We start from the raw sequence: 26,757 nt of genomic DNA on the forward strand, positions 1-26,757 counted from the left end.
ACTAACTCTCTCCTAGCCTGTCATCTCAATATTAGAAGCATTAATAACAAGGTACATGAATTGCATGCACTTCTGGATGTCCACTCCCCTGAGATTCTCTGTTTTTCTGAAACCTGGTTAAAACCTAACACTAAAGACAATGAAGTGTTACCACCTGGGTACAACACACACAGGCTGGATCGTGCTTCGAGGAAGGGGGGGTGGGGTAGCTGTACTCTATAAATCTGAGTTGAATGTCACCATAGATGTAATACAACCTCCTCAGATTAATAACTCTGAGATTCTTGCCACCAAATTGCAACTTAATAAAATAAATGCATTAATATCATCTGTATGTACATTCCCCCAGGTAACAATATATCTACATTTGAAGATATCCTGCACTGGTTATCATGTCACTACCCCCAAGAAACCCTACTACTTGGAGACTTTAACATAGACTGGGGCACCTGTTCCTTAGAATCCCCAACCACCCATATTAACCTGCATGCATTTACACAAATCATATCCACCCCTACCAGGATAGGTAAACCCAACCAAAGGAAAGTATACTTGACTGGGTACTCATAAACAGTCACCCCCAACTGTACACCTCTGGTACCCTCCTTAATGGCCTAAGTGATCACCTTCTCACATATGTAATTAAGCACAAAACCATTAATTCCCAACAACCCTTACTCAGAAAGGTTAGAAACAATAAAAACTTTGACCCTGCCAAATTCCAACAAGAACTAAACTCATGTAATTGGTCTATTCTAAAACACCTCCCCTTAGAGGAAGCAGTAGCATTCTTTAACAACAAATTCCTTGAGATCCTTGATTTGCATGCACCTGTTCGTTCAAAGAGAACCAAGGCAAAAACTGCACCATGGCTTTCTATAGAGTCTAAACTCAAAATTACCCTTAGAAACAAAGCATGGGCTTTATGGCGTTCTTCTGAAAACCCTCAAGATCACATTAAATACAGGCAATCCAGGAACGAAACCAAAAAATCAATTTTACAAGACAAAAAACAATACTACTGTAATTTACAGACAGTAAATCAAAATAACCCTCAGAAGTTTTGGGCAGGTTTAAATAATCTACTACATCCTGGACACACTTCAACCCCAATCCCTGCTGCTACTATTGATAAAACCCCTGAAGATGTTTCTGATAGTTTTAACCAATTCTTTACTGAGACATTTCAAGCCCTAGCTAGCCAACTACCTCCTAGCTCCCCTGGTCCTGAAAGTAGCACCCCTAGAAACCTACTTGCGTTCAGCTTCCAACCAGTCGCCACTTCACTTATCCGTACATTGATCAAAAAATTAAAACCCACTACACTTTCTGCTGATCAACTTCCTGCCGAGTACCTACAAAAATCAGCTGATGCTATTGCTTACCCCGTCTCAATACTAATCAATCGAACCATAGTAGAAACTAAAATTCCCACCATCTGGAAAATATCCTATGTAATCCCACTTCACAAAGGAGGCAGCTCTACTGAATTCTCCAATTATAGGCCAATAGCTATACTCTCTCCACTTGCAAAGATTATGGAAAAATGTATTCATAGACAATTCATGCACCACCTAATCCAAAATCGCCTTATGGCAGACACTCACCATGGCTTCCGTCCTCATCACAGCACTACTTCAGCCCTCCTAGCCTTTACTAACACCATAAACCATAATTGCAACAATAATTATATATCCTCAGCCCTCTTTTGGATCTTTCCAAGGCATTCGATATGGTTGATCACCAACTTTAATCCACACCCTGCAAACATTCTGTCTAGATACTGGAGCCCTCCAATGGTTTCAATCCTACCTGAATGGTCGACAGCAGGCTGTCCTCTGGCAGAACAAACTCTCTAACCTTCTACCTAACACCCTCGGAGTACCACAAGGCTCTATACTAGGGCCCTTGCTGTTCTCCATCTTCATTAACGACCTTTATACTGTCATCCCAAAAGTCAGCTGTATCCAATATGCTGATGACTCTACTCTGATTTGCTCAGCCACATCTCCAGTAGAGTTATGGTCAGCTACCCAGACCACCTTTAATACAATAGAAAACTGGCTTTCTGAACATCATCTGATCCTAAATCCCCAAAAAACTAAAATGCTGGTATTTTCACCAACACGTAGGTCTACCGCTTTCACCTTTACCATAAAATCAAATGATGGCACAATAATCTCCCCTGACCCATCTACAAAACTATTAGGTGTCATCATAGACAATAATCTCAAATTTGACCTACATGTTAACCAAACTATCAAAACCATCAATAAAAAACTAGGGTCACTTTACAGAATAAAAGCCTTCCTAACCCCTCCAGCTAAAATTGCCATAGCTCGCTCTCACCTTCTTTCAACCCTTCTGTATGCATCCCCTCTACTCTCGAATTTGAACAAGACTGTCCTTAACAAACTCTCAATTTGCTACAACCACATTGCCAGGTTTGCCACTGGGCTGCCTTTTAGGACACATCATTGCATCAATCTAAATCAGCTTGGTTGGCTTGAACTACCTAGCCTAATCCAGTATAAACAACTGAATGTGAGAGTGTTCAGTCTCGCCGTTAGTTCTTACACCTGGGTTCGGAGCCGATCCTCGGCTCCGTGTCGGCCGCTTGGCAAAGCTCTGCATCGAGAAGAAGCTCGAGACCAACCTAACTCCCACAATCCCCCTCTGCCTTTACCTTAGATCTAGTTTGCCGCTGCAACGTTCGCATCATTTTGATGAGCTCGGACCACCTCAAAGCTAAGATTGATTATTTCTTATATTTCTTGTATTATTTTTGTATAAAAACTTCTCTAGAGTTGACTGTGCGTGTGTGTGAGTAGTGTATCGAGGGTTTCTCGGTTCCGTATATAATTTTTATATACTTCTTTGAGTTATTCCCTCGGGGCCTACCCCACCCTTAACTTTTACTGGAGTTGACTATTGGATGTGACTTTATTAACAGGATTTGACAAATATTACTGGATTTGACAACTTTTACTGGATTGGACATTTAGTACTGGCTATTTCACTATTTTCTGGATTGGATTTTGTAAACATGTCAGAAAAAGCTAAATCAGGCTTCAAACGGTGCCAATGTGGACAGAAGATGTCTGTCACAGACAATCATAGTTCCTGCATCTACTGTCTTGGCCCTCTCCATCTGCAAGAAGACTGCTCCATCTGTCATTCTTTCAGTGGAAGGGTCATGACAGATAGGCGCAGGAAACTTATGGATAGGGGCCTTTTGAAGCATCTAAATCCTCGAAGGAATCAAAGACGTCGGAGCCCAAGTCATCGGCTCCGAGCTCTTCATTCAAAGTTCAATCACCGGTTCCACAGACTTCGGGGCCGAGTGTTGAACTGTTGTCAGTTACCGAGCCTCGAGTCTTGGAACCGGTGATGGAGCTTCCTCCTCCTGCACTTTTGAGGTCGGCTCCGTCTTCGATTCCTTCGACGCGTTCTTCCAGGCCCCTCTCCGACACTGATGTAGACCGCGTGGTGCAGAAATTGATGGAGACTACAGCCTTGTCCAAACTCATCTCTGTCTCCTCCCAGTTGGTGTCAAGACTCGAAGGCCTTCCCTTATCTCCACCTGTTCCTCCTCCGAGGCCTATCCAGTCTTCGGAGCTGGGAGAGGCTGATCTGGTGATTGTGGAGCCCTTGGTGCCAGAACCGTCTTTTTCTCGGTCGGTGCCGTTCACCTCGACTCCGTCGGATCCAGTACCGGAGTCTCGGAGCCGAAGATCCATCCTTGGGTCCGGGACTGAGAGTCGGACCGATGTTTCGGTTCCGACACTCCCTCTCGGGGCCTCGGCTTGGATCGACTCGGCTCCGTCTTCGGGGTCGATGCCTTCGGAGCCTGTCTCAGGAATTCCTCCGACTTCTTCTGAACTGGGGGATACCTCGACTCGGGACCCGGGGGCCTTCGAACTCATGAGGAAGGTGTTGTCTGTTCGGACAACCACTTCAGCAGAAACAGCTTCTCCTTCCCATAAAGGTCCGTTATCCTCCTCTGCACCCATGGCTACATCTAAGCGTCGAGCACCAGTGTCTCAGCCACCCCTAGAGGGTGCCCCCTCTTCCTCGGAGGCTTCTTCGGATGCCCCCCCCCGAGGAAGTTCCGAGGAAAAGATTGTGTAAGAGGAGACACTTAGATTCTCCACAAGAATCATTGACATCGGACACTGACTTAGATGAGTCAGAAGGGTCCCCAAAGTCACCCTCAGAGGATGTCTCCTTTTCTGACATCCTGGAGATCCTAAAACAGAGAGGTGATTGGCAATCCCTTCCCCCTTCTGAGGATGAGTCAGTCTTGCTGAAGGCATTCGGTGCTCGCCCTTCCTCCTCCTGGGTCACTCCACCCTTCGATGAGTTGATGGAACTGATTGCTCGAAGGGCGTGGGAGACACCTGACATGGTGGAGCCAGTCCCTAGAAAGCCTAACAAATATATTACTGCCCCCCAAGATAAGGCTTATCTGACAAAGGGAGTGCCAGTGGACGCTATGGTGGTGGCAGCGGCCACGAAAAAGGAGATGTCTGAATCTTCCTCATCTGTCCATCCGCCTAACAGAGATTCTAGGACTATGGACAGGTATGGGAAGTGCATTTTTAGTTCAGCGGCTTTTTCTATGCGATCCCTGAACTATTTGACCCACTTCACACGGCTACAGAGGGATCTAATCAAAGAGTTGGGAGATACTCTCCAGGGTACTACAGATGCTGCTGTCTCAGAGAAGGTTACAGCACATCTCAATACCCTTACATCTATTGCAAACTCGTCCATGAGGCTGATCTCATACGCAGCCGAAGGATCGAGTAGGGCAGCAGCTTCAGCGATTGCTCTTTGTAGACAATCCTGGATGCGCTTATGTTCATTTGCGGAAGCCTTCAAGTCTTCCTTTACTAACGCCCCATTTGATGGTGCCACTCTCTTTGGCCCCAAAGTAAAGGAGACCCTTACCCGGTGTGAGCAAGAGGGAAAGACTCTGTCTGCTGTCGGAGTCCGTTTTTCCACCCCATCCAGACCGTACCCCAAAGGGCAACATGGTGGAAAAATGTGGTTTCGAAAACCCCAAGGTTCTTTCCCAGGCACACAGGGTGATGCCCCCTCTAGAGGCAGAGGAGGGGGCAGAGGTGGAAGACGTCGCCCTGGTGGCAGAGGGGGTCCACAAAACCAAGGTGACAGGGATACACTCCCCGGGAAACCTTTCCAGCACTCCTGAGAGGAGGCCCGACTGTCCTGCTCTGGAGGCAGTCGGGGGTCGCTTAGCTTTATACCCTCAGGCCTGGCAAAATATTGCATCAGACAATTGGGTAAAAAGCATTATTACCAGAGGCTACAGAATTCCCTTCCTATTGCCCCCAATTCCACAGAAAAGACTCCCAGATGTGCCGCCCTATCTGCGAGGCCCTGCAGCTATAGAAATTTCAAAGCTGCTAGAAAAAAGAGTCATCCAACCAGTCCCAGCGGACCAAAGAGGATTCAGAACTTACTCAAGGTTCTTTTTAGTTCCAAAAAAGACAGGGGACTGGAGGCCAATTCTGGACCTAAGCAAACTCAATACCTTCATCAAAAAAGAAAAGTTCCGGATGGTCACGCTTCAATCGATCCTTCCATTTTTACAGAAGGACAACTGGATGTGCTCAATAGATCTAAAGGATGCATACTACCACATCAAAATGGCCAGGGCATCCAGGGATCACTTGCGCTTCCGGCTGGGAGCCAGTCATTTTCAGTTTCGAGCCCTGCCCTTTGGTCTGACCTCAGCCCCCAGGGTTTTCACCAAATGTATGGCAGTGGTAGCGTCTCACTTGAGAAGCCTGGGATTCCAGGGGTTTCCGTATCTGGACGACTGGCTCCTTTCTGCCACCACCGAGTGTCAACTGATTCAGGCCAGGGATTACACGCTACAACTTTGTGTTCATCTCGGAATTTCCGTAAATTTCGAAAAATCTTTACTACAGCCATCACAGCATATCTCATTCATAGGAGCAGAATTGGATACGCGTTGCTTAATTCTAAGGCTTCCTCCAGAAAGGATAGCCTCCCTACAAAACCATATATCTCTTCTTCTATCATCCAGAAAATCCTCAGCGAAACTGGTTCTGAAAGTTTTGGGTCTCATGGCAGCTTCTCTCATTGCAATACCCTTGGGAAGACTGCACATGAGAGTTCTTCAATGGCTACTGTTTGCACAATGGTCGTTCCAAAAGTTACCCCTGACACACAAAATCCACATCACAAACATATGCAAATCACACCTGGCTTGGTGGCTCCGGACTTGCAATCTTTCCAGCGGAAGACCATTTGTGCTGCCCACGCCGACAGCAACGGTGACCACGGATGCTTCCCTGATAGGGTGGGGGGGGCATCTTTCAGGGAAAGACAGTCCAAGGCGAATGGACCAATTTGGAATACAATCTGCACATCAATGTTCTAGAGTTGAGGGCAGTGTTTCTAGCGTTGCAACACTTTGCTCCCCTTCTTCCTCTAGGGACAATTGCAGTCCAGACGGACAACATGTCCGTAGTCTGGTACATAAACAAGCAAGGGGGAACCAAGTCTTACCAACTATGCAGAGAGGCCATGAGAATCTGGCAATGGGCGGAGTCCACGGGTCACTTTCTGATAGCAACGCACATCCCGGGGTTATCCAACGTCATAGCGGACAGGTTGAGCAGAGCCATCCTGTTACCTCACGAGTGGTCCCTCAAACAGTCAGTTGCGAAGGAAATATTTCGCAAGTGGGGCCAGCCTTCCTGCGATCTGTTTGCGTCTCCAATGAATGCCAAATGCAGAAGCTATTTTGCCCTATTACCACCTCCAGGGGAAGTCCCCAGAAACGCTCTGGTTCACGATTGGCCCCCGGGTCTCCTGTACGCTTTTCCTCCTGTTCCCCTGATTTCAAAATTTCTACAGAAAGCCAGCAACCTGCAAAGGACAATTATCCTCATTGCCCCATTCTGGCCTCATCAAATCTGGTTTCCCTTTCTTCTGGCACACCAAATGCGGGAACCCTGGATCCTGGACCCAGAGCCGGATCTACTGACCCACTTGTCAGGGGCTCTCCACCCGTCGCTTCTCTCCCTCAGACTAGCAGCTTGGCTGCTCCACTTCCCTTCTTAGCCAGGTCTGATCTTCTATCCCCAGCAGTTCAAAATATCCTGGTGGCTTCTCATAAAGCTTCCACTACAAAGATTTACACTAGTAAATGGAAGCGTTTTGTGCACTGGGCAACTACACAACAATTGGATCCCGTAATAGCTCCTTTGAATAAGGTCTTGGAGTTTTTAACTGAGCTGTTCCACCAAGGGGCTTCTCCTGCCACTTTGAGAGTGCAATTAGCTGCCATATCAAATTTTCATGTGGGGGAAAGTGGGGCTCCTATTATGGCTCACAGACTTTGTAAGGCCTTTCTAAAAGGATCTTTCCATATTAGACCACCAGTTAGAAGTCCTACTTCACCTTGGAACTTGAACCTTCTCTTGTCACAGCTGATGCTACCACCTTTGAACCAGCCTCTTCCTGTCCTTTGAAGTTTTTGTCATGGAAGACCCTTTTTCTGGTGGCTATCACATCGGCCAGGCGGGTATCTGAGCTTCAAGCTCTTTCAGTTAAACATCCTTATTTGATTTTTCACCCTGATAGAGTATCTCTTCGTACTAATCCATCCTTTCTTCCCAAAGTTTGTTCCGTTAATAATATTAATCAGTCCATTGAACTCCCCACCTTTTTCAAAAACCACTCCAATAAGTTGGAATACATGTTACACAAGTTAGATGTTCATAGACAACTCAGATTTTACTTGGACAGAACAAAGGATCACAGAAAAACAGACCAGCTCTTTGTAGCCTTCTCAGACAGCAAGAAGGGTATGGCAGTTACAAAACGAACCCTGTCCAAATGGCTTTCTGATTGTATTATTTTTGTTTATACTGCCTCTGATCAAACTTTACCTGTCAAGCCCAAAGGGCACTCTACAAGATCTGTATCTACATCCCTGGCTCATGCAGCTCGCCTGCCGTTAGACACTATTTGTGCGGCTGCTACTTGGTCTAAACCACATACCTTCATTTCTCATTACAAAGTAGACAGGATTTCTAGGGACAGGGCAACCTTTGGTTCCACTGTGCTCAGGAACGTTCTCCCCTGAGTTCCTCAGGAACACGGAGCTAGGGACGCTACCCAGGTGTAAGAACAAACGGCGAGATTGAACACTCTCACATATAGAAGTTATGTCCTTACCATAACGTTCCATGTGAAGTGTTCATCTTGCCTTTGTTCTTACATTCCCACCCTCCCACCCTCAGGAAGAACGCCCAGTTTAGGTGTCTGGTTTGTTTCTCCTGCTTCTGCCTTGAGCAGTTGTTGTGGCTATGTCTTTTTAGCTATGTTTATTCTTGTTTGGCATGAATGTGTTATGCTCTCTTCTGTTGACTGCTGGTTTGCTTGCAAACTAGATCTGAGGTAAAGGCAGAGGGGGATTGTGGGAGTTTCCGAACCCAGGTGTAAGAACAAAGGTGAGATGAACACTCCACATGGAACGTTATGGTAAGGACATAACTTCTATTTATGGCCTATAAAATCCTCTATAATCCGGACAATACTCCTGCACTTAAAAATATTATCACCCCCTATAACAATCCTAGACCGCTTCGATCCTCTAACAAACTACTAGTTCAGACTAGCAAAATTAATAACACAGCCGGTGATTCTCCCTTTGCAAACTCTGTAAGTAGATCCTGAAACTTACTTCCAGCTGATATTACCTTACTTTCCACCTTAGGTCAATTTAAAACTAGACTCAAACAACATTTGTCACTTAACTTGCTATGTCAATGTATCAAGCCTGGTTAACTCGAATGTGTAAAAAGCTGTTAACCAGTTTACTGTGTAATTTAATTTAATCCTGACTTGTGCTCAGGACTAACTTTAACCTGTGGAACTTGTTTAACTTGCTTACTTATGTAATCTCTGTAAATAATCTGTTTGTAATATGTAATGCTGGTATTATGTAATGCTGTATCTGCTTACCCTTGGAGCTTTTCTCCCCGGACCTCCGCTGAAAATGGACATGCATCCAGTCGGACTATCCCGGTCAACAAATGTAAAATAAATAAAAATAAATATCTCCTCTATTCCTTAAACTTGCAGCAACCGCTAATGTATATCCAGTCTCCATATTAATAAACAGGTCAGTTCAAGAGAACACATTCCCTGACATCTGGAAAAAATCCTATGTTATACCCCTCCACATAGGTGGCAATTCAGCTGAACCAACTATCTGCAGACCTATTGCCATACTATCCCCCTTATCCAAAATTCTAGAAAAATTTATTCATAATTAGCTTCTTAAATGCATCATACAAGACAACCTGTTAACTCTCACTCAACATGGTTTCTGTCCTCTCCACAGCACCCCTACAGCCCTCATTTCATTTACACAGACTATTGCCAAAACACGGGACAATAACAAACTAGTCTCTTGCCTCTTCCTTGATCATTCTAAAGCCTACGGCACTGTTTCCCATACCCTACTTCTTTGAAAACTTTCTTCCCTTAACCTCTCCTCTTCTACTATGCTATGGTTCTCCAGTTACCTCTCTAACAGATTCCACTCTGTCAAATGGCTTTCCTCCTTCTACCTCTTCCTTCCAATCCAAACGGGTGTCCCCCAAGGGTCAATCCTTGCACCTCACATTTTTAATATCTTTACAAATGACCTACATACTTCCTGCCCTAACTCCTCACTAGTACAATACGCCAGTGACTCCACTATTATATCGTGCTCTGAGAACGTCCCCCACCTCCTTGTTCTTACTCAAGATTCCCTCCTTTCAGTTGAAAAATGGCTGACCAATAATTAATTACTTCTCAATCCTAAAAAAAAAACTTTTACTTTTCCTCCCCAAATCTCTATAGCAACACAAAAATACCTTCACAATATCTTCTCTTAATAATGCACTTACCTCTGTAGTACCACATACTAAACTCCTTGGTGTAATCATAGATAACCAACTAAAGTTTGACATACATATTCAGCAAGCCATCAAAAAGACCCACCAAAAACTTGGTTTCTTACACAGACACAAAAAATATCTCACTATTAATGATAAAAGTTCTCTAAACGTTCTCTAGCACAGCCTTTCCTTCTCCCAGCCTTACTATATGCAGCCCCTATTCTCACCAATATTTAGTCCAATCTAATAGCTAAACTTGAAACCACTTACAACAAAATAGCTAGATTTGCTGCCAACCTTTCCTGCTGCTCCCATCAATGGACAGCCTTAAAAAACCTACAATGGCTTGAACGCCATAACCAACTCCTTCTTCCCCAACTCCACCTCAAACACTCTCTCCTAAATTAACCCACTCACTTTCCACCCCTAATGGACTTCATCATTCCCTACTCTCCTAAGTAGAACCTACGTAGCACTGACCTACACCTCCTAGGCATCTACAAACCTAATAAAAATATTGGCAAGCTTTTATACAGCCACTCCATTGCCACTGCCTGGAACCAACGTTCCCTTTCTATAAGAAGTAACAGCAACTTCCTCAACTTCAAAAACCTACTAGAGGACCTACTTACTAAATCCTTGACCTGTCCTTGCCCCACTCTCACCTAAACTACTCTCTCCCCTTTTCCCCTTCCCTTCTCAACTCTTTCACTTTAGCACAACTCCTCTTTTTAGGTCCCTAAGATGTTTTACCAACCATGAACTTCTCTCTGATGGTATTTGTTAGATGGAATCTAACTTTGTATGTTATATTTTTATTTAGTTAATAGGTACCAAGGCTGTTTGAAACCTCAATATTACTCCTGTTATTGTAACATATTCATTTATAAGTTGTACTTTCTTTGCCAGTTTGTGCATATCTGTATGTTAACATGTATGATGATGTTTTGTATTTGTCTATCTGTGAGGCTTTTCTACTCGGGTCTTGTCTGAAAAAGGGCTCTGCAGCCCAGTCAGACCAACCCGGTTAATAAATGTCAAATAAAATAAAAATAAAAAATAAAGTCTTTTCTATCACCTCTAGCATCTCCATCTGCTCTGCCTTTACTGCTCAGGTTTCTGTACCATGCAGTAGTACTGGTTGCACCACTTCTTGTACACCTTACTTTTTAGCTTCTTTGGCATTCTTTTTCATAGATTACAGACTACACCTAAGACTCTATACCAGTTGGCTGCAGCCCCTCTGATTCTATCTTTGACCTCTTCATTCAGACTTCCCTTCTCCTCAACCACCCCTCCCAGATACTTGAAACTGTTAACCTGTTCCACTATCTTCCCTTCTTTCTCAATTCTCAGTTTCTTCTGATTTCCCCAGTTTCCTGCCATTACTACCGTCTTACCTGTGTTTAGTTTCATCCCATGTGCCTTCAGTTTTGCATTCCATTCCCCTATCCTTTGCTGAAGTTTTTGCTCAGAGTCTGCCTGTAATGCCACATTATCTGCATACAGCAACTTTGTTGATCTGTTCCCTCCAACATGTTTGCTAATGTAATCTAATATATATGCATGTGTATGTGTGTATGAAGATGTGTGTGTGTGTGTGTGTGTGTGTGTGTGTGTGTGTGTGTGTGTGTGTGTGTGTGCGCGCGTATTATACATGTGTGTGTGTGTGTGTGTGTGTGTGTGTGTGTGTGTGTGTGTGTGTGTGTGTGTGTGTGTGTGTGTATCCCTAGTACTGGATGAAGGCCAGACATATATCTAAGATACATAATTTAACTTTTTCTTTTTATTCAACTGTTAGAGTAAGAATGAGTAACTGAATGACCACTATGGAGAAAGTTGTGTGTGTGTCATTCATAGCGATTGCACAGTGGATTTAATTTGTCTGTTAAAATTTTTGTTAATAAATGTCATTCATTTCTTAAAAAAAAAAAAAAAAAAATCCCAGTTGCTGTTCATCGGAAATCACAACCAGTGTATTTTTTATTTGCCTGCAGGCAGTGATTACTTTTCCATGTCATTTTCTGTTCTCTTCTTATTATGTGACCATGGAGACAGGATATATAAGCAAAGGAGTATTGGGCAAAAGCCCTTAACAAGGCAGCGCAGGGGGCTTTCTCACATGCAAAATAAATAAATAAATAAATGCTTTCCGTGTAAAATTTGTGAAGCTGAAGCTTTATCTGGCTACATCTTTGTGGAGCTGACAGTCAATAAGATATGGGAAGAAGAAGAAGGTAAACACACTTGTTAAAGACACAAGTTAGAGTGGGGCATTATCTATTTATCACCATGTGGTTCACCAGAGACAAAATTGCTGAGCATGAATATGAATGATTTTGTTATTATTATTTATCTTTTCAAGGTATTGGTATTTATCACATAAGAATAATGACCTTACAACATTATTCATTTTTGGTAGAACTACTTACATTTAAGAATAAAAAAATAATAACTGTATGCCATCATATTTAAACAATATATATAAAAAATAAGGGCTTAAAACAATGAAAGCAATTAATGATTTATTTACTGAATAAGTGAAAGCCAATTTGTCTGGCAGTTGGCTTAGAGGATTACGGTGCTGTTAATGAACTGTTTTCTATGGTCCAGAGGTGCATAGTTTGTCATTAACTAGACACTGCTACCAGGCTGAGTCTCACAATGGTCCATGGAGATCCATGCTTTACCCGGAAAAACAAATAAATAAAAAGTGATGAAGTGTTTTCTTGTAAATAAATCATTTATCAATGGAAGTCACAATAATTTCCACAAGCAACATTTTCACTTTCTTAATTTGTTATTGCTGCTGTTAAACTGACAAAGTCATCATTCCAGTTAATAGAAAAGTATATATTAAATTAACATCCTACCACAAACTTCACAATATTCTGAAAATTTGCTTTTCATCCATTAGACTCAGATATAAAAAAGGCTCAGCAGAGACACTTAGTGATTATGTAGGAAATTCTATACTGTCTGATATAGCAACTGGTCAGAAAGTTAACATAATGAGCAAATCTGAGTAATGACAGAATATTTTATCTTATTTTAGATTAACACATTCCTATTAATTCCAATTAATCCCAGATAGAAAATATAGTATTATTTGGTTTGCATCACATTGATATTTTCCAAAATGACTAAAGATGAAGTATAAAAGTCACAAAGAATAATGCAAGGGATCCAAATTTGAAACCAGTATCTTCTAATTTTATTACTGTCTCTTCTGATAATTATCCAAACTATATTCTTTCAAGTTGATTAAAAGCTTATGCTTTTTTGCTAATCATCTATTATAAGATATATTTTGCTGGAAATTAAAAACAAGGCATAAAACTACCATTGCATAATATAGTAATACTTATTAACAGAGTGTGTATCTGAGAGTGGAGAAAGAAGGGTGTTTGTATAAGACATACTTATTTCAACATACTGCCCAGAAGGCACCTACAAGACTCAAATTCTTTTTTTATTTTTTATGAATGGCTAGAAAAACTGCCAAACCCTTGCCGTAAATAAATAGATATGGGCATGATTAAAATATCAAAGCATTTGATCTCAACAATACTGTCCTATGGTCAGCACAAAATGTTACAAGTCCCAAAAACGGACAAAAAATAAACTTGTTTAATTCTGATTGGAGGAAAAAGGATTGCAACAAGGTGGATTCTGGTTGGAGGATATGAGTATAAAACAGTAAATAATAAAACCCACGTGTTATTTATTTGTTGTTACTTGTTAAATGCTGTCAGTTATCTGCTGCCCATTTTTTAAAACCAAACAAGTAACCTGACATTATATTTACTGTCTCCTGTGTCTTCTACTACCCTGAATCTATGCAAACAATTTGTGTCTAACACCAGTGGTTTTCCTGAAGACTCTATGCTAGTACTATTAATGTCTAATATAAAAACATAAAAGGGAGGATAACCAGATATGATGGTGATGAAAGACTCAGTAACATAATTCAATACAAATTGTAAATGTTCTGCACAATGTCTGCCAAAGGTATACACTCAGTATAGTGCTATTAGCCTCATATTTAATATTAGTAAATGTAGCATGACATTTGGAAAAAGGAGACAAATTAAAATTATGATTTCAAAACTCAGTGGCCATTTCATAAAAATTACACTATCCTTAAAAATCTAGGGACAGAGGAAGTCAATAATTTTAATTTTGATCAGGGTGTATCTACCCCCATTAACTTCAGCTTTATTAGAATGCTTAAGCCTAGGCACATTACATAAGTAGCCCTAAAGTATAGCCAATGAAGCAATGAAAAATAAATTACAATGTACTGACAATGTGATACAATGCCACATCATTCCAAGTAAATAGAATTATACTCCTATTAAAGTTACTTATTTATTTATTTTTATTTTATTTTACATTTGTTAACCGTTGTAGTCTGGCTGAGCTTTTGGCTAATTTTTAGCAGAGACCCGGGGAGAAAAGCTCCTCTGCACTAGAAAACAATTTATTAAATTTTAGTAACATAGAAGTAACAATCAGCTATAGGATCTTACAAGCAGAGACCTAGAGAGAAAAAAAGCTCCTCAGGCAATTCAGTTATACAGAGTATTAACAATTGTCAGACAATTTGACTTGTATTACTGCCTAGAAGACAGCATCAGTTATGATGGTGCTTTCTATATGAAAAGGATAGCCAGGAAAATGACAGTAAGATAATTGGCAATCAAGGACTCAGCAGGATTAAGCAAAACAGTAATCATGCTGCAGTGATGAATACTAAATACTCAGAGTATAGAGTACAGAATAACATGACAATGTAGCCAAGAGAGCATTCTAGGCTGCTGTCTGCTGCCATTTTAAATTACCAGAAGCTGTATCAGAAAATCATATATTGGTGCCCATCTAATACTGAAAGGCAGATCTTAATCAGTCCAGTGAGTTCATTGTACCAGTTTATACCTTACTAATTCAGCCTATTATCGAATATAGTAATATATTTAGTAATCTTTGAACAGGCCACTTAAAATAGCTTTAATAAGTTCCATAGTTCCTTAGTAGAAAAAATCATGACTTGGAAACTTCATCTATTCAGAAAGACTTCATTACTTGTCATTATATTCTGTTTCTTACAGGTTATGTAGAGGTGATCTTTGCCTGGTCATTAATGCAATGTCTGAGATAGTTCAGTTGGAAATAGTATGCCTGGAATGTAACACTGGGTGCTCTAACGCTAGGTTGACAAACCTAGGGCTAAAAATAAATGTGTGTGTTTGTGTGTGTGTGTTATGTGTGATACACATATATTGGAAATAGAAAACATCAGAATGGGCTTATGTCAGTAAGCTTCATAATCAAATCTATCAACCTGTAAACATTTAAGAACACATTTAAATCTTACCAGGGTATTAAAAGTGATAGCATAAAGATGGCATAGTTTTATAGTTTATGTTAGTGTGTCTGGGCCCAAAGCCATAGCAACCTGGACTCCAAATCTTTTTGGGAAAAAGATGTGGGCCCCACCAGAGACCTAATGCTCTCTTATACAAATTTCCTGAGTGTGGATGTCTTAGGTTCATAGGTTCATAGGTAGGTACTAGGCTATCAGCCCTGGGGCCTATACAAGCCCAGCCAAAAAGGTACCCTGGCTTTTGCCACCCAAGAAAATTATTTTCCTGTGCCACTGTCGAGCAGAGCCACAGAGGTGATCCCTGGGGTGAATTGACTATTTCCCATCCAATCATCAAGATTTTTCTTGAAGAGTGCTAATGAGGAGCTTTGTTTGATATAGATAGGTAGTTTATTCCAGAGTATGGGAATTCTCTGGGACAGGAATCTATCCCTCCGGCATGTTCTGTTTATTGTGGTGACAAGGTTTAGGTCCCTAGAGCGTGTAGCTTGGAGGGATTGGGATTTCTTTAAGTGGAGCATGTCCAACAGCTCTGGGTTTGACATGGCTTTGTATGTTAGGCAGAGATCACCTCTGAGTAGGTGATATGTGACAGAGTAAAGCTGGAGTTTTTTGAGACGGTCTGCGTAGGGCATCTGTTTGAGGCCGGTAGTCCCCATTGTGAGGTATTTCTGTGGCTTTCCAGTTGTTGTAGATGTCTTGTGAGGTACATACCAAAAGGGGCGTTGTACTCTATAATGGGTCGAATGAGTGATGAGTAGAGGGGAACAATGACCTTTTTTTTTCTGGATGAGAAACCTTTTGTGATGAGGTGTGCCATGTAGAAGGATTTCCTGACTACTGTGGCGATGTGATTATCAAAGGAGAGACTACTGTCCACCTGTGTCCCAAGGTCTCTTATCACACTTTCGGTGTTAAGTATACTACCGCCTATGTTGTAGTTCATGGGTACAGAGTTTTTACCAAAGGGGATGACAATGCACTTTTTGATATTGAGCTTGAGGCCATGGTTTGACACCAGGCATCTGTCTCAATGAGGCCCTTTTGTAGGATGTCCACATCATTTGGAGTTTCGATTATGGCTCTTAGTTTGCAGTCATCTGCAAACTTCATTAGCCAAAGACCTTCTGTCTTAGCCTGTACTTCAGAGAAGTAGATACCAAACAGGAGAGGACCCAGTACTGAACCCTGTCACTGGTCTGAAGTCAGATCTGGAGTCTGCTACTTTCACAGTGTGGGTTCTGTTAGTGAGCCAGTTATCAACACATCTTGTGACATAGGGATTTATACCTAGTTTAGTGAGTTTATCTATAGTTCCAGAGTGGGGGATGGTGTCGAAAGCCTTGGCAAGATCTAGATAGGCTGTGTGAACCACCTTACCCTTGTCTATGGCTTTGGTAACTGCTTCAAAGAAGAATATCAGGTTTAGGAGACATGATCTGCCTTATACAAACATGAACTGGGTACGGTCCAGAGTTTGGAGATTACCAATGTCTTTGTTTATAAGTTCCATGATGATACGTTCCATGGCTTTGCAGACCAGACTCATCAGGCTAATGGGGCGGTAGTTCCCGGGGTCCGTGGTGGCCCCCCCCCCTTGTGGAGTGGGATAACTGTCGCTGTGCACCATTCAGCAGGCACAAAGCCTGAGGTGAGGCTATGACTGAACATGGTACTTAGGTGGGGTGCCACTTCATTCTGTAGTTCGTGTAGAACGCAGCCTGGGATGTTGTCTGGTCCCATGGATGCTGTGTTCTTGGCTTTGGAGAGTGTGGTTTTTACCTGTGCAGCCGTGATTACAGGAACTTTGCATTCTTCTGGTATAGAGATGGGCTCTTTAAGGGGTGAGAGGGGGGTAAAGTTAGCACTGAACCTATCTGCCAGGATGTTTGCAATATCAGTTGGGTCTGTATATTTAGTGCCATTGTGCTGTAACTCAGAGCAGATCTGAGTGTTGCCATTGAGATTCTTGACATAGCTATAGAATGTTTTGTGGCTGTCTTTAGAATCAGTGGCAATTTTGTTTTCATAACTAGCTTTGGAGGATTTTATCAGGGATCGCAGCTTCTTACTGAGGCTGACCATTGAGCTCCTCCACTCATGGGATTTTACTCTCTTTTGCAACAGTTTCTTCCTTCTGTTGTACAGTTTGTTTATGGCAGGGGACCACCAGATTGGCTTCCTTTTTTTGGAGGATAGCATCTTGGTTCTGTTTGGGATAGCATGATCCATGCACTCATGTAACTGCTTATAAAGTGCAATTGTATAAGATTCAGTAGTCGTTAACTGTATTGTCCCTCTGCATGGGTGTCATGAAGTTCACCACTTCTGTCTTAAGAAGCATGAAGTTGGCTTTGGAGAAATATTTTACCATGGTTTCCTTAATGGAGGGGTGGGGGCAGGATGTGGATATCTAGGGTAATTAGCTTATGGTAGGATTGGACCAATGAGGCATTGACTTCAGGTGTGGAACACCGGTCACTCATGTTTGTAATGACTAGATCTAAGATATTGTTGCCTCTGGTGGGGGTGTGGATAAGTTGATCCAGGGCATTGGAGTTTATGAATTCAAGAAAGTGTTGAGCAAAGGAGTTGGTACATGAGTAGTTTTTCCAGTTAATGGTGGGGTAGTTGAAATCACCCATTATTAGGATGTTTGGTTGAACCCTAATATTTTCCAGTACATCAAGAAAAGAGGAGTGGGAATCCTGGGGCATGGTGGGTGATCTGTAGCAAGCTACAATTTGGATTGCAGCTTTGCCCAGAGTTAGTTGCACTTGGATAACCTCGGCTGCATTATGCTGAGCAACTAGCCTGGAGGTGTGGATATCCTTAATGAATATGGTCACACCTCCGCCTTTGGTATTCCGGTCCAGGTTACATGGCCGAAAAGTGTGGTATGAGTTATAGCCTGGTAGTGCAGGGGTGCTCTCTGGAGCCTTGAACCAGGTCTCAGTCACTGCACAGATATCGATGTTCTCCATTTTAAGGAGTGCCTTGAGGGAGTGCATTTTGAGATTTAGACTTCTAGCATTGAGTAGCATTATCCTCAGTTTTTGCTTACCTGTTCCTGTTATGGTGGTGAATTTGTCATTTGAACCTTGCCTAAAAAAGGCACTATAGGGGTGACAAGAACCCCATAAGCAATCCAGTAGCTTATCCCAGTACATTTCCACTGATGTGTTTACATACTGACTCCTCTTGAACTTTCTAAACCTAATGATTTCTAATAAAAGGTGGAGGTAGCCTTATCAATGATTTCTAGATTTAACAATGTTTGTAATGCCTCGTCATGAAGTCCCTTAAATGTAGGAAACAAGAAACCTCTGATCTGCTGTATACACCTAAACATTTCGATCTCTCAGGGCTGGGTATATCTTTGTAAGATGGTATTTGTTTTTAGTATATCTTCTTTGTACGCTTTCCAGTGGTGAAGATGAAAAATTATCCTTGATATGGAAACAAATAAAAATTATATTCAGTTGTAAGTCTAACATGAGCAACATACATCTTTGTCAGTAACTGAGGTGTTCTGAGTGATAAATTTCTGGAAATTATACCCGTGATATACAGTGCTTGATTTTTAGTCACTTCCACATTTTGTCTGAAATGTAAGCTAGGGTAGCACTGAAAGTAAAAGCAAAGTCAGTATGATTTTGGATCTGTTCTGATAATACATGCAAGGCACAGAAGGGGTGTCACGTTTCATGGTGATGTAAGAGTACAGTATGTGAAGTGTGGCATGGATATGGGGGGAGAAGAAGCGTCAAAGGATGAGTGCTAAATAGAGTATAATAGATACAGATGGGGAGAGGAAGGAGTCAAAGTAAGTCAAATATGTGGGGTAACAGATTGATTTGAGTGGAAGGGAAAGAGATGATGAGAAAGTATTAGCAAAGCTGGTAGGGGGTTAAATAGAGGAGAGAAAGAAGTTGAACTGGAGAAATAAATTAGCTGAGTAATTGTTTGAAGGATGACTGCACTCTAAGCAAAACATTCTGCTTGCCACAGTGTATTTTCCTCTCTAAAAACTGATCCCTATAGGCATGAAGAACCAAAAGACAAACGTAACCAGGCTGAAAACAGATTCCATCAATTTAATTTCCGACAAACAAGTAGTAGTTATCATAGCAACATTATTTTAATCAGGAGTAGAATATTTGAACTTCATGAATTTTATATTTATAACAGGATTAACTATCTTCAGTCGCAGATATTCCAGAAGATATTCATCAGATATTGCTTTATAATACATCCCCAGATCCCACATTCCTCCTACCATTTAAGTAACACAATTTCAATGTCTTAGCCTTTCTTTATAACATAAAAATTTGCATGTATTTTGCTTGTAAAAGCATGTTGAATCCTCTCAATTTAATTTGTGAGTTTTTGGAAGTAGGTGACCAAATAGCCACATCATATCTCAAATTACTTCTTGGAAATGTAAATATAGAGATTAAGATTTTAGCACTTCTTAATGAAATATAACACAATGCAGAGCTCAGCAAATAACTGGATTTAATATATATATATATATATATATATATATATATATATATATATATATATATATACTATTAATTATTGAAGTGTATTTCAATTTCTTGTCATTTGTGATACATAGATCACAGTTGGCATCAGCAGTGTGGTTTATAAACGTACAATTCATTATTTTTACTGAAATGCACGTAATTCATTTATTTATATTAAATGGATTATAATTTTGTTTAGTCCAGCAATCAGTATATTATCAAGATGTGGTTATAACTGTTGATGTATAGAAAATTATTGTATGACCTGTCTTTAAATTAATTGCTTAACCACTTCATAGTTACTGAGCTGCTACAGTCATACTAACACTCACTGGATGCAAGACAGAACCAATAACACACACACACACACACACACACACACACACACACACACACACACACACACACACACACACACACACATGCGCACATGCATATGGGCAATATACAGAATTACCAGTTCACCTACAGCACGCTTTGGGATGTGATAGGAAACTGGAAACACCTACGGAAAACCCACTCATAACAGGGAGAACATGCAGGCTCTACATAGAAGACATCTCACCTCTATGCTGTTCCATCTACATATTTAGCATATTTGATAAACCATTTACTACAGTCTGCTGGCAAATGAGCAAAGTGAAGCAAAGATGGTAAGGTCCAAGCATGGCTGGTTGCACTAAGATAAGGTCCAAGCATGGTTACTTGCGCTAAGGTTAAGGTCTAAGCAAGGCTACTTGCACTAAGCAGTGTACTATGTACATTAATGACATAGGTACTATTCATATTACCACGATAACAGTGCAATTTACTGCCACAGATGTCATGTAGAATAATATGACTCATGGGTTTATTACTGATGACTTGTTTGGTGATATCACAAAAGCTTTTGATACAGTTAATCATAATAAGCACCTAGAAAAATTGAATAGATTTGATTGCAGCAATATACAATGGTTCCAAAGATCTTTTACAACTAGAATCTTTCATGTTTACATCAAAAACTCCTTCTCTTACAACGGTGTTCTCAGAACAGGACTCCCATAGGGTTTGGTATAAGGCCCCTGTTCTTTTTTCCCTTTTATTAACGGCCTTCCTTCTGGCTTTACTTCTTTGAATGCTGTTATGTATGCAGATGATCTGCTACTTAGTGAATCAAATAAAATACATATTAAGCTCCAATTAAATGTACAAACCAACTTCTTGGACCTGTGCGTGTGGTCCAGTGCTAATAGTCTTCATATAAATCCCACAAAAACTAATATTGTGATGTTTGCCACACCTCAAAAGCAATTTGCTCAGCCTCAAATACTTATTAAAGACAATGAAGGCAATACTATACCTAATATACTCCCTCTGGATCCATCTTTAACCAATTAAAATATGTACTGACAGCATTACTGATATCAGATAAAACTGTGCTATGGAATATTTCACATTCCTGCAGCACTCACAACCATTGTATGAAATATCATATGTTAAGTTGTCAATCTCGCCTTCATTCTTGCTGGATGGGTTCGGAGCCGATCCTCGGCTCTGACTCGGCACTTGCTAAGCTCGAGAGTCACTTTTACCAGCTCGAGGCAGCCCCATATCCCATGATGCAAGGCGGTAATTACCCAGATCTCGTTTGCCGCTTCGCTAATGAGGTCATCCTTTTTACCAGCTCCTGGTAAGTGAATTTATATTACTATTTGTGAAGAATTTTAGACCCAATTCCCTAAAAATTTTATTCTTATAGTCCTGTTAGTGAATCTTTATTCACATAGCTCCATACCCTTCTCTACAACCCCTTGTTCTTAAGTTTATAGTGTTTGGGCCTTATGCCTTACCCTCCCTTACAGTTCCTGTCAGGATTTTCCTTAGGTGTGGGTGTTGTGTTTTACAACTGTGTTTTACAGTTCTAATTTTTGTTAATTAGTACCTTCGGTCTGTTTGTGTGTGTGTGTGTATTTTAGGACTTAGACATGTCCAAAGATACTAGGGTCTCAGGTTTCAAGAAGTGTGACTCGTGCTGTCAGAAGATGTCTCTGACAGATGGTCACACTTCTTGTATTTATTGCCTGGGACCCCTACACCTGCAGGACTCCTGTGCTATCTGTCATTCCTTTAGCCAGAGAGTCCTGCAGGAACGTAGGAATAAATTGATCCTCAGGGGTCTCCTTAAACCTGAGAGCTCCCCGGCTAAGGTCGGCTCCGGGAAGCCCTCTAAGCCTTCCCAGACCCAGGCTTCGGTGTCCAAGTCTGTGGTCTTGGTTTTGACTTCGCCGGAGTCGACATCGGCTCCGTCTGGAGCCGATCCTTCCTTGTTGGAAGCTCCAGTATCGGCGCTGTTCGGTGCCGATACCCTGGCTTCGGCACTGGTGTCGGCTCCGGCTGGAGCCGACACCCTAGCGTTGAAGCATGTGTCGGCTCCGGCTGGAGCCGAGATATCTTTGTCTCCACTCGGAGCCGACACGTTGTCGGCTCCGCCTGGAACCGTGGTTTCTTCGGCTCCGATGGCTCCGTCCAAAAAGAGGTCTAGATCTCCTTCCTTGGAATCTATACACTCGGCTCCAGCCTCTCCCCTGCTGTCGGAGTGGAGCCATCAGAGCCGATCATCGAGGTCTTCCAGGCTATCAGACCATGACCTGGAGAGAGTGGTGAGTAGGCTATTAAAATCACAGGCACTAGCCCAAATGCTCCATAGCCCATCTCAACAGACGACCGCTATTCTCCACCCTCCTGAAATTCCTCCTTCGACTCTCCTACAGAGTTCGGAGCCAGAGATTATTGGTACTGTGACTGTTGTGGCTTCGGAGCTGATACCACACCTTTTGGCTCCGTCGTCCTCGACTCCTATCTCCTCCTTGAGACCTTCCTTGGAGGGATCCGGGTGTTGGGCTTCCCTGGTCGGTTCCGAGGGGGCGAGTGGCATCGGACCCTTGTCCGACCCCATTCTCCCTCTCGGAGTTTCGGCCTTGGTGAGCTCCACCCCGACATCTGCTTCAGAGCCTTCCCTTTCAGTGGGACCAGGGAATCCCTGTTTCTTCGGAGCAGGATCTCTCGGCCCTCCCTGGGAGGGGAGCCTTCGAGGTGATGAGGAGTGTGCTAGCCCCTGAGCTCAGTCAGCAGTCAGTTCCTTTAGCTCCTCCCTCTACGGTGCCTGTAGATACCTCTTCCCACTCTCTTGCTCCCGGACCCAGAGATCCATCGCCCCAGGTCTCCCCATTGGGAAGAACTTCCTCTTCCGAGGTTTCTCCTGATCCTTCAGGTGAATCCCCGCGTAAGAGGACCTGCAAGAGGAAGCATTTAGACTCCCCTGAGTCTACAACATCAGATACTGATTTGGATGAGTCGGAAGGGTCCCCAACATCCCCCTCTGAGGATGTCTCCTTTTCAGACATCCTTGAGCTCCTCAAACAGAGGGGGAACTGGCCCTCTATTAACCCCTCCGAGGATGAATCGGTATACCTGGAGGCCTTTGGATCTCGACCCTCCACCTCCTGGGTGTCTCCACCTTTCGACCCTCTTATGGAGGTCATAGCTCGAAAGGCATGGGCATCTCCTGATTCGGTGGAACCAGTCCCCAGGAGACCTTCAAAATTTATTACGGCCCCTGCTGAAAAGCAGTTTCTTACTAAAGGTGTCCCGGTTGATGCCATGGTGGTGGCAGCCGCCACCAAGAAGGAACTTGCAGATCCTTCCGTACCAGTCCATCCTCCTAACAAGGAGTCTAGGACCATGGACAAGTATGGTAAGCGGATGTTTTCCTCAGCGACCTTTGCTATGCGTTCGCTGAATTATTTATGTCACTTCACCAGACTTCAAAGGGACAGCCTTAAAGAATTAGGTGAAGTAGTACAGGATCCTTCAGCAGCAGGGGCTCAGGAAAAGATTGCCTCTCAGCTGGGAATCCTTAATTCCATAACCAACTCCTCCATGCGGCTCATTTCTTATGCAGCAGATGGGGCGAGTAGAGCTGCAGGCACAGGAGTGGCTCTCAGACGTCAGTCCTGGATGCGGCTCTGTAATTTTGCAGACCCCTTTAAGGCATCCTTCACAAACTCTCCCTTTGATGGGTCAACATTGAATGGCCTTCAGGTGAAGGAAACTTTGACCAGGTGTGAGCAAGACGGCAAGACTCTTTCTGCCGTAGGAGTCCGTTTCTCCACCCCTTCTAGGCCTTATCCCAAAGGTCAGAAGGGAGGGAAGATGTGGTTCCGGAAATCTCAGGGAGTCACGCCGGATGCACGTGGTCAGTTTACCCCCAGAGGCAGAGGGGGTAATAACAATAGATGCCGGCCTAGGGGCAGAGGGGGTCCGCAGAACCAGGGCAGTAGAGATCCTCTCTCTGACAAGCTCTTCCAGCATCCCTGAGGTGTTGCCTGACTGTCCACCCTTGGAGGCAGTTGGGGGGAGATTGTCGCTGTACCCAGAAGCCTGGTTTTCCCTCTCTCAAGACAAATGGGTACAGTCGATCATATCCGAGGGTTACAAGATTCCTTTTGAGGAAAGCTCCTTCCCTCAGACAAGTTCCCTTCCAGATGTTCCACCTGGTCTATGGGAACTTGCAGAACTAGAGGTTTCAAAGCTTCTAAAAAAAAGAGCCATCCAGCCAGTTCCAACAGACCATTTAGAGTCCGGAATCTACTCAAGGTTCTTTTTGGTTCCCAAAAAGACGGGAGACTGGAGACCAATATTAGACCTCAGCAGGCTCAACAAGTCTGTCAAAAAGATGAGATTTCAGATGGTCACACTTCAATCGATTTTGCCCTTTCTGGGCAAAGACAACTGGATGTGCTCTATAGACCTTCAGGATGCGTACTATAACATAAAAATCCACAGATGCTCCAGAAGGTTTCTCTGCTTTCGGCTGGGGACCAGTCATTTTCAATTCAGAACCCTGCCCTTTGGTCTCACTACAGCCCCCAGAGTGTTCACCAAATGCATGGCAGTGGTCACGGCTCACCTGAGACGTCAAGGATTCCAGGTGTTTCCGTATCTTGACGTCTGGCTCCTCTCAGCCACCACCAGGCATCAACTTCTTCAAGCCAGAGATTACACCCTACGTCTCTGCAGTCAGTTAGGAATTTTGGTCAACTTCGAAAAGTCCTCCTTATTGCCCTGCCTATCTATTACCTTTATAGGCGCAAATCTAGACACTACTCGGATGTCAGCAAACCTAACAAGTCAGAGAATCCTAGATATCCAAAACCATGTTCGGATCATCCTTGCCAGCAAAAAGGTACAAGCCAGGTTGGTCCTAAAAGTGTTGGGCCTCATGGCGGCGGCCATCACACTTCTTCCTCTGGCCCGTTTTTACATGCATCTCCTACAATGGTCCTTCCAGCAGCTTCCCATGCGTCACAAGATCCTGGTGACAAAGACCTGCAAGAACCATCTATCCTGGTGGATTTCCTCTCCTCTAGTCCATCAGGGCAGACCATTTGTTCCCCCGGCCCCGGTAGCCACAGTCACTATGGATGCCTCCCTGATCGGGTGGGGGGGCATTATCAGGGCAGGATGGTTCATGGCACGTGGCAACCGTTCGAATACCACCTGCACATAAATGTCCTAGAGATGAGAGCAGTGCTTTTAACGTTGCAAGCCCTTAACGACTTTCTTCCCTTAGGAACTATTGCAGTTCACACGGACAACATGTCCGTGGTGTGGTACATCAACAAGCAGGGTGGAACCAAGTCCTATCCCTTGTGTCGAGAGGCTCTCAGACTTTGGCAATGGGCGATCTCCTCTCATCGGTTTCTGGCAGCAAAGCATATCCCTGGGAAAACCAACATAATGGCGGACAGATTGAGCAGAGCTATACTCATGCCTCACGAGTGGTCTCTCAAGCAATCCATAGTGGAGGAGATTTTTCAGAAATGGGGCCACCCATGCTGCGATCTTTTTGCTACACCTCAAAACAGCAAATGCCCAGACTTCTTCTCTCTCTTCCCACTTCTGGGCCATCCCCCCAGAGACGCTCTTACCCAAGATTGGCCCCGGGGACTCCTTTATGCTTTTCCTCCCTTTCCTCTGATACCACAGGTACTCCAGAAAGCTACCGTTTTGAGAGCCAAAATTATTCTCATTGCCCCTTACTGGCCTCAACAAATTTGGTTCCCCTTCCTTCATCGCCATCTCTTGGTGCAGCCTTGGCATCTGGACCCAGCGCCAGATCTTCTGACCCACCAGTCGGGTCAACTGCACTGGTCCATTCCTTCCCTCAACCTCACAGCTTGGTTGCTCTACTTCCTTCCTTAGCCAGGCTTCCTATGATCTCTAACCCCGTTAGAGACATCATAGTAGCTTCTCTTAAGTCCTCTACCAGGAGGATTTATTCTAGCAAGTGGAAATGCTTCTCCCTTTGGGCAAAATCTAAGAACATAGATCCATTCACTGCCCCTATTCAATCAGCCTTGGATTTTCTAGCGGAAATTTTTCACTCAGGTTCCTCGTCTTCCACAGTCAAGGTTCAGTTGGCAGCAATCTCGAATTTTCATGTCGGATTTGCAGACCACAACATTATGTCCCACAAACTTTGTAAAGCCTTTCTCAAAGGAGTGTTCCTTCTTAAACCCCCTGTTAGGGATCCTCCACCACAGTGGGACCTAAATTTAGTGCTGACATTCTTAATACTTCCCCCTTTCGAACCGGCTGCTTCATGTTCATTAAAGTTTCTTTCTTGGAAGACACTTTTTCTTGTCGCCATTACCTCGGCTAGAAGAGTGTCTGAACTTCATGCCCTTTCTGTTCGTCCCCCTTATTTGGTCTTCCACAAGGACAGAGTATCCTTGAGAACCAATCCATCTTTTTTGCCCAAGGTTGCTTCTAAGACAAATTTAAACCAATCCATTGATCTTCCTGTATTTTTTCCAAATTATTCTAACAGGGTGGAACAAAA

This window comes from Protopterus annectens, chromosome 1.part0, assembly GCF_019279795.1.
Source record: "Protopterus annectens isolate FY-2018-M chromosome 1.part0, PAN1.0, whole genome shotgun sequence".
Lineage (NCBI taxonomy): Eukaryota > Metazoa > Chordata > Ceratodontiformes > Protopteridae > Protopterus > Protopterus annectens.